At 39.1% G+C, this 12,735-nt stretch overlaps 1 protein-coding gene across 1 annotated transcript in view; it reads left to right on the forward strand.

Annotated features, from left to right (window-relative positions):
- LOC126262885 (murinoglobulin-1-like) overlaps positions 1-12,735 on the forward strand; it is a 292,408-nt gene that overhangs the window by 305 nt on the left and 279,368 nt on the right. The gene's annotated exons all lie outside the window — the stretch shown is intronic.

Raw genomic sequence — 12,735 nt, forward strand, 5'->3', positions numbered from 1 at the left:
AAATTAAATTCAGTCACAGACCTTGCAGCCGTTACGTGGCTTCTCGTCTGTGAAAGGCGTTATCTGTTACGAAGGCAACACTGGTTGTGAGTGAATGTGAAATGAAGGTTGTGGTGGCAGATTAATCTGCAGTATAGCTCGAGATCTACGTTCGACGTTGGGAGCATTTACCCTATATTTAATATGCGACATTATGACGACGTGTGAACCTTGCCGCCGGCCGAAGTGGCCGAGCGGTTCTAGGCGCTACAGTCTGGAACCGCGAGACAGCTTCGGTCGCAGGTTCGAATCCTGCCTCGGGCATGGATGTGTGTGGTGTCCTTAGGTTAGTTAGGTTTAAGTAGTTCTAAGTTCTAGGGGACTGATGACCTCAGAAGTTAAGTCACATAGTGCTCAGAGCCATTTGAACCATTTTTGAACCTTGCCTTGCAGTTGGTTCGAGAGCTGCAAACTAAATTGAGAAACGCTGTAAAGTTCATACAGATAAGTGCCTAGCTTTCAGCAGGTGCATATTTGTATCTTCTGGACTGTTGAGCGTAGAATTCCTTAAAAGAATGTGGTGAATAACGCAAATAACCTCATGATGCAATGTTTTATGTAGAAACACGAATAATATTGAACAATTTAAACTGTATTCAAAAAATAAAATCTAGTAAATCTTTCAGGACACTTTACAACTTCATTTGTTGTATGTCGTTGACCTAAGACGAATTATCTCCGTAGCAGATTGGTAACCGCTCGCTAATGTAGCAGAGCGACATAACTCTGCGCGGGTCAGAAGGTGCGACCAAACTCGTGCTCTGATTGGTTGTTACTGTGGTAGGTGTCTTGTAATCAACTATAGTTCGACTAAAATTACTTGATTGTTGACGTGTTAGTGGCCGCTACAATGTTGCCACGTCGGCTGCTAGATATCGCTCCGTTACAGGTAACACACAAACACGGCGGTTCACTTCACAAATGCTGTTCATGTGAAACGCGGAGCAATTTTTGAAGCGGCCGCCGTGAGGTATGACGGAAATGCGAGATGCCCTGTCGACAGCCGATTTTAAATGACCAACGACTGAATTGGGGTTGTAAAAAAAAAAAACAAAAAAAAGAACAGGCCGGCCGCGGTGGTCTCGCGGTTCTAGGCGCGCAGTCCGGAACCGTGCGACTGCTACGGTCGCAGGTTCGAATCCTGCCTCGGGCATGGATGTGTGTGATGTCCTTAGGTTAGTTAGGTTTAAGTAGTTCCAAGTTCTAGGGGACTGATGACCGCAGCAGTTGAGTCCCATAGTGCTCAGAGCCATTTGAACCATTTTTTGAAAAAAAAAAACACCAGCTGTGTGTAACGAGTTTCGAACCTATCACCCCTTACCCGACCGATTTATGCGCTAACCACTGCGCAGCGATACTACGTTGCATAAGCTGTTACATGTATGACTCGGATATTCCGTAGCGACGATAATTGCAGCCTTCACAAATTTGGCTTCACATAATGTCGTGCGAAACTTTTATAATGTAAGCCGACTTTTGTGACTATAATAACTATATATGTGACGCTGAATCGCGCCTAATGCGGGAGGATCCAGTAGTGTTTGGTTAGTGCTATGCATGAAACGTGTGTATGTCGTTAGCATCGTTTATGTGTGTGTGTGTGTGTGTGTATGTGTGCATGCGGTTATCATGTGTGATGAAATACGAAATTAAAGGGACAGATCCAGGGCTTGGGATCCCAACAGAACAAGAAAGAAAGCCGGACAAGGTGAACTGACCAATTGTTGTGCCAGTTTGGAAACGCCGAATGATTCAGGACTGAGGTCTATCGCTCTGATTGGAGGAAACCTGCTCAGCCCGTGAAGTGTCAACTATCACGTAATTTTTTAAATGGCTCTGAGCGCTATATGGACTTAACATCTCAGGTCATCAGTCCCCTAGAACTTACAGCTACTTAAACCTAACCAACCTAAGGACATCACACACATCCATGCCCTAGGCAGGATTCCAACCTGCGACCGTAGCGGTCGCGCGGTTCCAGACTGAAGCGCCTAGAACCGCTCGGCCACCAACGGCCGGCCACGTAATTTTAATCGAACTGTAGCTGTCAGTTTGGTTTCTGATCAAGGCCTAAAGGCTGGATTTTGACATCATGCAAATATTGATTAACTGAATAGCTGTCAGTTTGTTTTCTGATCAAAGCCTAAAGGCTGGATTTTGACATCATGCAAATATTGATTAACTGAATATTTAACAGATTTTTTTCTTTTTGCTAAACTCGGCTCTAAAAAACCGTGTTGATGTATGGGATATGTACATGATATACACATAAGTCTGAATTTACCTTCTGATTTTGGTTCTAGCAGAAGAATATGCTAAGTATAGATCGAATGTTAGCGCGATGAATTGTGTTAGAAATTACTAATGGCGGAACCAATCTCAAAACGTAATGACGTGATAAGAAAGGGTGTGAACGTTGACATCGGGCTGCTCTACAGATAAGTCCCTCAACAAAATTAAAATTTGTGGTGGGAAGACTGTTCCACTCGAGTAGAAACATCGCGAAAACTAGAATGACTTTTAGAGTTCCTTGTAATTTTTTCTACGCAGATTTGTGTAATAAAAAAGAAGCATTATTGAAAAATATTGCTTAATTTAGCTAAGTAGGCGAAAATATTTTCCAATAACAAATTGCTTGTATCACTGCAGTAAATAAATTACAAATTGTAGAAACTTTCTAAAAAATAGAAAATAAAAAATCTGGGACTTTATTTTTATGGTAGTTTCAGTGGTTTAGTGTCATGTACAATAAAGAACAGATTTTATTCGCTCCTCGTAAATTATTGATTGCAAATAAAGAAAAAAGAGCTGTATATAAGTTTTGAGAACACATTTCTTTCTGAGAACTATCTCTTTTATTGTAATTTTACTCTTCATTCCCTTGATTTGAGCGAAGAAAACTTGTGGATTATCACACAGAAGTCAACTTTAGAAACTGTTTCCTATTCTGTCAAGATACCTGAATTTAATAGCCTTCTTTCACCCATAATCGGCCTTACGAAATTTATCATCTATAATTTGCTCAACTGCGTTGACAAGATGCTGCAGTCACTAGCATTCTCATAAATATCTCCAAAGGTATTTCGATAAGCATCTCGTACCCCTTAATTTGGGTGGGCGGGGGGCGGGAATGCGTCACTGCTCCTCGTCAGCTCTTTCTACTGGAATTTGAAAGCCGCCATACCGTTAGCTATCTCAGCTGTATCGACGTTTCTGCTTTATTTGGCACTAAATCTGCTGTAAATTTTCCAGAATAGGATAAAGAGCTCTCATTTATGTGTTCCCGACAGGAATTTAAAGTGACATGTCATGGTTATATGTGCTGTCTGTTTCCAGTTTCATTTGCTATTCTGTCAAATATTTTGAACAACTGTAGCTTAGACTGTTTATTTTCAGTTCACAGTTACTGGTAATAAGCAAAGATAGGAATGTATCTGTCAAACGGGATATTTGCTTCAGCACCCGCTAACCAACTTTTGAGATCCTGCAATACCTTAGCGAAGTAGCAACAAAAACTCAATCGTCGAACATGAGTTACCTCTGAAGACGGCAGCTGTAGGAACAAAAACCAAGAACTAAGTGATGTAATTGTGAATGATGTTTTTCACAAAATTATTAAGTGGCTCTCAGCAAACGGACTCTCTTTAAATTTTGATAAAACAGTATATACAGTTCCGTACAGTAAATGGCACAACTCCAGTAATAAATATAGATGTGGCTCTCAGCAAACGGACTCTCTTTAAATTTTGATAAAACACAGTATATACAGTTCCGTACAGTAAATGGCACAACTCCAGTAATAAATATAGATGTGACTACGAAGGCTTTCCCAGCGTAATAATTGATAATATTCTTCTCGGGTATGCAGCCGGATCATAACGTCTTCATTACACAATAAATATAGACTTTGAACAGAAGCCTGTAGCTAAGGCAGAATTTTCAAAATTTTTAGGTGTGTCCATTGATGAGAGGTTAAACTGGAAGCAATACATTGATGGTCGGCTGAAACGTCTGAGTTGAGCTACGTATGCTATTAGGGTTATTACAAATTTTGGTGATAAGAATCTCAGTAAATTAGCTTACTATGCCTACTTTCATTCACTGCTTTCGTATGGCATCATATTCAGGGGTAATTCATCGTTGAGTAGAAAAGTATTCATTGCTCAAAAACGTGTAATCAGAATAATTGCTGGAGCCCACCCACGGTCATCCTGCAGACATCTATTTCTAGGGATCCTCACAGTAACCTCACAGTATATATATTCACTTATTAAATTTGTTGTTAATAATCCAACCCAGTTCAAAAGTAATAGCAGTATGCATAGCTATAACACCAGGAGAAAGGATGATCTTCACTATGCAGGGTTAAATCTGACTTTGGCACAGAAAGGGGTAAATTATGCTGCCACAAAAGTCTTTGGTCACCTACCAAACAGCATCAAAAGCCTGACAGATAGCCAACTAACATAAAAAAATAAATTAAAAGAATTTCTAGATGACAACTCCTTCTACTCTTTGCTGAAGTTTTAGATATAAATTAAGGGAAAAAAACAACAACTTAAACATTAGTGTCATGCAATATTTTGTGTAATGTAATATCTTGTACAGACATCTTTCATTAAACTGACACATTCCACATCATTACGAAGTGTCGTATTCATGATCTATGGAACAAGTATTAATCTAATCTAATCTAAGCGCTACTGTTGGCACATAACCGATGTGACGCCCGTTGCGCTGCAGCCATTGGTTTATGGTACTGCTTGTACGAAGTGACACTGCGGTGGCAACAGCGCATGGTTAGTGTCTCAGAGCGAGGGAAACGCTCGCAGGCGGAAGACAGGAATACACAGGGCATAACAACTCGCTCGGATGATTCTTAAATCGTCTTAGTTGTTTTTTTTTTCGGGTCAGTTTTTGCGCCCTCCGTCTGTCTGCGCCCTTGGCGGGCGCCTATCTCGCCACGGCCTCGATATGGCCCTGACTACATGCAACACTATACCCACACCCATTATAGTTGTATTTGTCATTGTCATTTGTACGACGCATGCAACAAGAATTTGCCCATAACAGCGTCTATACTTTAATTAAAAGAACTGCTAGGGACCATCCGCCGATCAGTTGTAGTTCTTTTCGAGCGCCACGTGCTTGCTTTGTTGTCTGTTTTGTAGATGTGCAGAGCCATGCCTAACGTGACTGGCAGCTGGGCTTGCCCGATTAAATTGACAGAATTACCGTACATTGCCTCAGCGTGAATACAATAAAACACTTAGTAAACATTAAAAATTATATTTATTATTGCTTTCTGTTATTTATTGCATTTTTGTTACCTATAACTTTTGGTGAAAGTCGTTTCATGATACAAACTTCAAATTACAACAAATGTATAATTATGATTTGACAATATCGACATTCAATTTGTTTCTTGTGTAAGACCAGAAATGATTCGTGTGACTGAAGACTCCTTCCACATAGGGACTGCTGCATGGTACAGCCATTGCCCTTTTTTATGATCATGCATATCAATAAATAAATTAGTGATTAGAAGGAAATTCTAAAAATACCGAACCTCTCATACTTCAGTAATGAACACCGAACACGAGGATGAACTACTGAACAGTGAAGTAAAAAACCGAAAACATATTAACCAGCCGGCAGGACGCCGACAACTGCAAGATTGCAATCACAAACTTATTTTAATCGAAGTATGCCAGAATATTTAACATTCTTTCTCAATTGTCTGTGCATTAATACAAATTACTTTAAAAATACGTAAGGCAATATTTTTGGTAGGTTACGCTTACATCCACACTAAACATTATCGTCTGTACATCTGGCTGCGTGTAACGAAAGGTGCAAAGTTTTCATCTGTTCACGGACTGAACATGTCAAGAATGACTGTTCCCGTTCCTGAATGTGTACGATTCCTAATGGGCATAGTGGGGCGATATATACTGAAGCGCCAAAGAAACTGGTATAAGGATGCGTATTCAAGTACAGAGATATGTAAACAGGGGAATACGGCGTTGGGGTCGGCAACACCTATACAAACCAAGTATCTGACGCAGTTGTTAGATCTGTTACTGCTGCTAAAATGGCAGGTTATCAAGGTGTAAGTAAGTTTGAACGTTGTTTTATAGTCCGCGCACGAGCGATGGGATATCTCCGAGGTAGCGACGAAGTGGGGATTTTTCCGTACGACCATTTCACGAGTGTACCGTGAATATCAGAAATCCGGTAAAACCTCAAATCTCCGACATCGCTGAGGCCGGGAAAAGATCCTGCAAGAACGGGACCAACGACGACTGAAGAGAATCATTCAGCGTGACAGAAGTGCAACCCTTCCGCAAATTGCTGCAGATTTCAGTGCTGGGCCATCAAGTGTCAGCGTGCGAACCATTCAACGAAACATAATAGTCATGGGCTTTCGGAGCCGAAGTCCCACTCGTGTACCGTTGATGACTTCACAACACAAAGCTTTACGTCTCGCCTGGGCCCGACAACACCGACATTGGACTGTTGATGATTGGAAACATGTTGCCTGGCCGGACAAGTCTCGTTTCAAATTGTATCGAGCGAATGGACGTGTACACGTATGGAGACAACTTCACGAATTCATGAACCCTGCGTGTCAGTGGGGGACTGTTCAAGCTGGTGGAGGATCTGTAATGTGCGGATGGAATGATATGGGACGATATAGATGAGTGTTTGTACACACCCTTGGTAAATAGTGTACCGTTACATTTTCTGTCTAGTAGCGTATATGTCTGTTCCATTAATCTAGCGTGATGAGATTATCTCACAGATAAAAAGAAATGTACTGTAGAATATTCTCACATTTATGTAGAAGCAAGCACATCACAGTTTGGATTCCAGAAGGGTCACTCACTAAATATTACATGCCTTTATTAATAAAATGTCGCCAATTGATTTTTTTTAGCTTTGTAAGGCGTTTGATTGTATAGATATCGTACTTTCATAAAAAATTAAGTTTTGAGGAATTAGTGGACTTTAACACAACTGGTTTGAATCCTTCTCAACAAACACAATGCAAAAACTCGTGTTGAATAATTCAGACAATGTTTGAAGGAGAGAAAATTTTAGAGACAGGAGAAATCACAAAGGGTGTCCCACAAGGTTCACTTTTAGGCCCACTCCTATTCCTTTTATATGCAATTCACCTTCCACTTGAGCATTCGTCAAACAAAATTGGTATTTTGTGTATTATAAATAAATCTCAGTAGAGAGAAAACAACAGGAGAGATATTTAAGGATTTTTTCAAAGAATTATTAAGTTGTTTGTTGTTGTTGTGGTCTTCAGTCCTGAGACTGGTTTGATGCAGCTATCCATGCTACTCTATCCTGTGCAAGCATCTTCATCTCCCAGTACTTACTGCAACCTACGACCTTCTGAATCTGCTGAGTGTATTCATCTCTTGGTCTCCCTCTATGATTTTTACCCTCCACACTGCCCTCCAATGCTAAATTTGTGATCCCTTGATGTCTCAGAACATGTCCTACCAACCGGTCCCTTCTTCTTGTCAAGTTGTGCCACAAACTCCTCTTCTCCCCAATTCTATTCAATACCTCCTCATTAGTTATGTGATCTACCCATCTAATCTTCAGCATTCTTCTGTAGCACCACATTTCGAAAGCTTCTATTCTCTTCTTGTCCAAACTATTTATCGTCCATGTTTCACTTCCATACATGGCTACACTCCATACAAATACTGTCAGAAACGATTTCCTGACACTTAAATCTATACTCGATGTTAACAAATTTCTCTTCTTCAGAAACGCTTTTCTTGCCATTGCCAGTCTACATTTTATATCCTCTCTATTTCGACCATCATCAGTTATTTTGCTCCCCAAATAGCAAAACTCCTTTACTACTTTAAGTGTCTCATTTTCTAATCTAATACCCTAAGCACCACCCGATTTAATTCGACTACATTCCGTTATCCTCGTTTTGCTTTTGTTAATGTTCATCTTATATCCTCCTTTCAAGACACTGTCCATTCCATTCAACTGTTCTTCTAAGTACTTTTAATCTAATACCCTAAGCACCACCCGATTTAATTCGACTACATTCCATTATCCTCGTTTTGCTTTTGTTAATGTTCATCTTATATCCTCCTTTCAAGACACTGTCCATTCCATTCAACTGTTCTTCTAAGTCCTTTGCTGTCTCTGACAGAATTACAATGTCATCGGCGAACCTCAAAGTTTTTATTTCTTCTCCATGGATTTTAATACCTACTCCGAATTTTTCTTTTGTTTCCTTTACTGTTTGCTCAATATACAGATTAAATAACATTGGGGATAGGCTACAACCCTGTCTCACTCCCTTCCCAACCACTGCTTCCCTCAACTCTTATAACTACCATCTGGTTTCTGTACAAATTGTAAATAGCCTTTCGCTCCCTGTGTTTTACCCCTGCCACCTTTAGAATTTGAAATAGAGTATTCCAGTCAACATTGTCAAAAGCTTTCTCTAAGTCTAAAAATGCTAGAAACGTAGGCCTTTCCTTAATCTTTCTTCTAAGTAAAATCGTAAGGTCAGTATTGCCTCAAGTGTTCCAATATTTCTACGGAATCCAAACTTATCTTCCCCAAGGTTGGCTTCTACTAGTTTTTCTATTCATCTGTAAAGAATTCGCGTTAGTATTTTGAAGCTGTGACTTATTAAACTGATAGTTCGGTAATTTTCACATCTGTCAACACCTGCTTTCTTTGGGATTGGAATTATTATATTCATCTTGAAGTCTGAGGGTATTTCGCCTGTCTCATACATCTTGCTCACCAGATGGTTGAGTTTTGTCAGGACTGGCTCTCCCGAGGCCGTCAGTAGCTCTAATGGAATGTTGTTTACTCCCGGGGCCTTGTTTCGACTCAGGTCTTTCAGTGCTCTGTCAAGCTCTTCACGCAATATTGTATCTCCCATTTCGTCTTCATCTACATTCTCTTCCATTACCAGAATATTGTCCTCAAGTACGTCGCCCTTGTATAGACCCTCTATATAGTCCTTCCACCTTTCTGCTTTCCCTTCTTTGCTTAGAAGTGGGTTTCCATCTGAGCTCTTGATATTCATACAAGTGGTTCTCTTTTCTCCAAAGGTCTCTTTAATTTTCCTGTAGGTAGTATCTATCTTACCCCTAGTGAGATAAGCCTCTACATCCTTACATTTGTCCTCTAGCCATCCCTGCTTAGCCATTTTGCACTTTCTGTCGATCTCATTTTTGAGACGTTTGTATTCCTTTTTGCCTGCTTCATTTACTGCATTTTTATATTTTCTCCTTTCATCAGTTAAATTCAATATTTCTTCTGTTACCCAAGGATTTCTACTAGTCCTCGTCTTTTTACCTACTTGATCCTCTGCTGCCTTCACTACTTCATCCCTCAGAGCTACCCATTCTTCTTCTACTGTATTTCTTTCTCCCATTTTTGACAATTGTTCCCTTATGCTCTCCCTGAAACTCTGTACAACCTCTGGTTTAATCAGTTTGTCCAGATCCCATATCCTTAAATTCCCACCTTTTTGCAGTTTCTTCAGTTTTAATCTACAGTTCATAACCAATAGATTGTGGTCAGAGTCCACATCTGCCCCTGGAAATGTCTTACAATTTAACCTTCCTAATACTGTGGGGTCTATAATGACCCCAGGCCGTAATTTTCTGTAAAATATACCTTATTTTCTATTCCTAAAAATTATGACAAATTCGGACTTATCCTGAATTAAGTAATGGGTTCGTAATATATTAATATAACTTTTTGAAAATATTTAGTTTTGCAGAAAATCAAGAGAGAACCACTGAATACCATTGGGGTTAAATGCGACCCCATTTCTCTCTTGCGGTGTTATTACCCAATAATACTGCATTGAATCCGTAACTGTTGCTGTATTTCCTCTGTTTTATTCTTGTAAGTATTGTTGTAACGTGTGATTGTTGCCATTACTTTATAAGCCGACAGTTATTTGTTCCATACAAGTGGAGACTACTATTGTGTGTGTTGCATTCAGTGGAAAATGTCTTGTCACCTTTCCGAAGATGAAATGCTTGAAACATTACTGCAGGATAATCCTCTATCTGGAGAATCAAATAGTGATATTAACGATATAGTTTGTGATGTCTCAGGCAGCGATGGAGAAATTGACATCTTAGAAAAGAATATTCCTCAATCAGACGGAAGTTCAGAAGAAGATTTGGACAGCGCAGATGTCCAGTCTGAACAGGAAGTAACACATATTTCTGACTGTTATATGTAAGTAAATATTGCATTTTTGTAAATTTGCGTCAGGGTCTAGCGCCAAAATATACCTTCTGAATTTTTTACTTTTTTAATTTTGTGTAGGTATAAAAACAAAGAAGAATTGTGGCACAAACACAAGTTGAGAAGAGCTTGTGAAAGAGAAGAGAGATGGAACATAATGCGAGTAAAGCCAGGTCCAACAAAATTCGTAGTAAAAAATGTAGACTCAATAGAATCAGCTTTCCGGTTGTTTCTTAGGAGAAACATTGTTGAAGTAATTCTAAGGTGGACTAAAAAAGAGGGTAGCCTTGTTTATGGTAGTAAATGGAAACCTGTCGATGACATTGAACTGATGTGCTTTATCAGTGTCTTGATCCTAGCAGGTGTTTACAAGGCCCATAATGAAGCAGTTACACATCTGTGGAACAATGAGGATGGTAGACCCATTTTTAGTGAAGCAATGGCTAGGAATCGCTTTACGCAAATTTCAAGGTGCATCCGATTTGATGACGCAGATGTGAGACGTCACAACAGTGCTCCTGACAAGCTGGCTCCCATTAGAGAAATATTTGAAATGTGGGTACACACATTTCAAGAAGCATATGTTTCTCACAGCAATATAACAATTTATGAACAACTTGTGGCATTTCATGGTAGATGTCAATTTCGGAAAATATATTCCTTCAAAACCAGGAAAATGTGGGTTGAAATTATGGGCTGTATGTGATAATGCAACGTCTTACGTTCTCAATCTCCAAGTTTACACTGGTCGACAAGAAAATGAATCTCGTGAAGTTGGTCAAGGCAAGAGAGTTGCTTTAGATATGGTCAAAGACTTAGAAAACAGTGGCAGAAATGTAACAACTGACAATTTTTTCACTAGCCTTAGTTTGGTGGGAGAACTTCTGAAAATCAATCTCACACTCTTAGGAACAATTAGAAAAAATAAAGGAGAACTACCACAAACTTTCACTCAGACCAAAAGTCAAGTCAAATATTCATCTATTTTTGGATTCCAAGAGCATGCTTCAATTGTTTCATACTGTCCGAAAAAGGGAAAAGTTGTAACTTTGCTCAGTACAATGCATTCAAGGAAGGAAGTGGAAGATCGTGAAGAATGCAAGCCAGTAATGATTCTAGATTATAATAAAGCAAAATCAGGAGTGGATACCATGGACAAGGTGCTTAGAACATACACTACAAAGAGGATGAGCAGAAGGTGGTCAATGGTATTATTTTACAACACGATTGATATCAGTGCACTGAATGCATTTATCATATGGCTACATCTTACACCACAATGGGCAGAAAGGACCAACTACAAGAGACGGTCATTCCTCATAGAATTATAAAAGCAGCTCGTCGGAAGAAGGCCAGACAAAATTATTTCCCCAGTACTTCCATCAACAGTACAGACAAAAAAAGAGGAAGGTGTCCGTTTTGTAAAAGGTCTGAGGATAGAAAATTCATCGATAAATATTCAAAATGTGGATGTTGTGTGTGTAAAAAACACTGTGCAATTTATTTTTGTAATTGTAATGCGTCATAAATGTCAATTATGAATTTAATAAAAAAATGTTTGTAGTTTCATGAGAATCGTTTGTAAATTTTACAGAAATAAATAATTTAAAAAATATGCATTTTAATTTAATGTAATGTCACTGATATCATGTTTTAGACTGTGGAAAAAATAATGAATTTGATTTTATTGTACCATTATTAAAACTATCCTTAATAAAAAATAAATTCCGTTGGCGTCACTAAAGACCCCAATGGTACTCAGTGTAACAAAAAATACTCGGTATTAGAAGGGTTAATACCTGGTTCCTAAATCTCTGTCTTACCATTATATAATCTATCTGATACCTTCTAGTATCTCCAGGATTCTTCCATGTGTACAACCTTCTTTTATGATTCTTGAACCAAGTGTTAGCTATGATTAAGTTATGCTCTGTGCAAAATTCTACCAGACGGTTTCCTCTTTCATTTCTTACCCCCAATCCATATTCACCTACTACGTTTCCTTCTCTCCCTTTTCCTACTGACGAATTCCAGTCACCCATGACTATTAAATTTTCGTCTCCCTTCACTACCTGAATAATTACTTTTATCTCATCATACATTTCATCAATTTCTTCGTCATCTGCAGAGCTAGTTGGGATATAAACTTGTACTACTGTAGTAGGCATGGGCTTCGTATCTATCTTGGCCACAATAATGCGTTCACTATGCTGTTGGTAGTAGCTTACCCGCACTCCTATTTTTTTTATTCATTATTAAACCTACTCCTGCATTACCCCTATTTGATTTTGTATTTATAAGCCTGTATTCACCTGACCAAGAGTCTTGTTCCTCCTGCCACCGAACTTCACTAATTACCACTATATCTAACTTTAACCTAGCTATTTCCCTTTTTAAGTCTTCTAACCTACCTGCCCGATTAAG

The sequence above is a fragment of the Schistocerca nitens genome, chromosome 6 (genome assembly GCF_023898315.1).
Source record: "Schistocerca nitens isolate TAMUIC-IGC-003100 chromosome 6, iqSchNite1.1, whole genome shotgun sequence".
Classification (NCBI taxonomy): Eukaryota; Metazoa; Arthropoda; class Insecta; order Orthoptera; family Acrididae; genus Schistocerca; species Schistocerca nitens.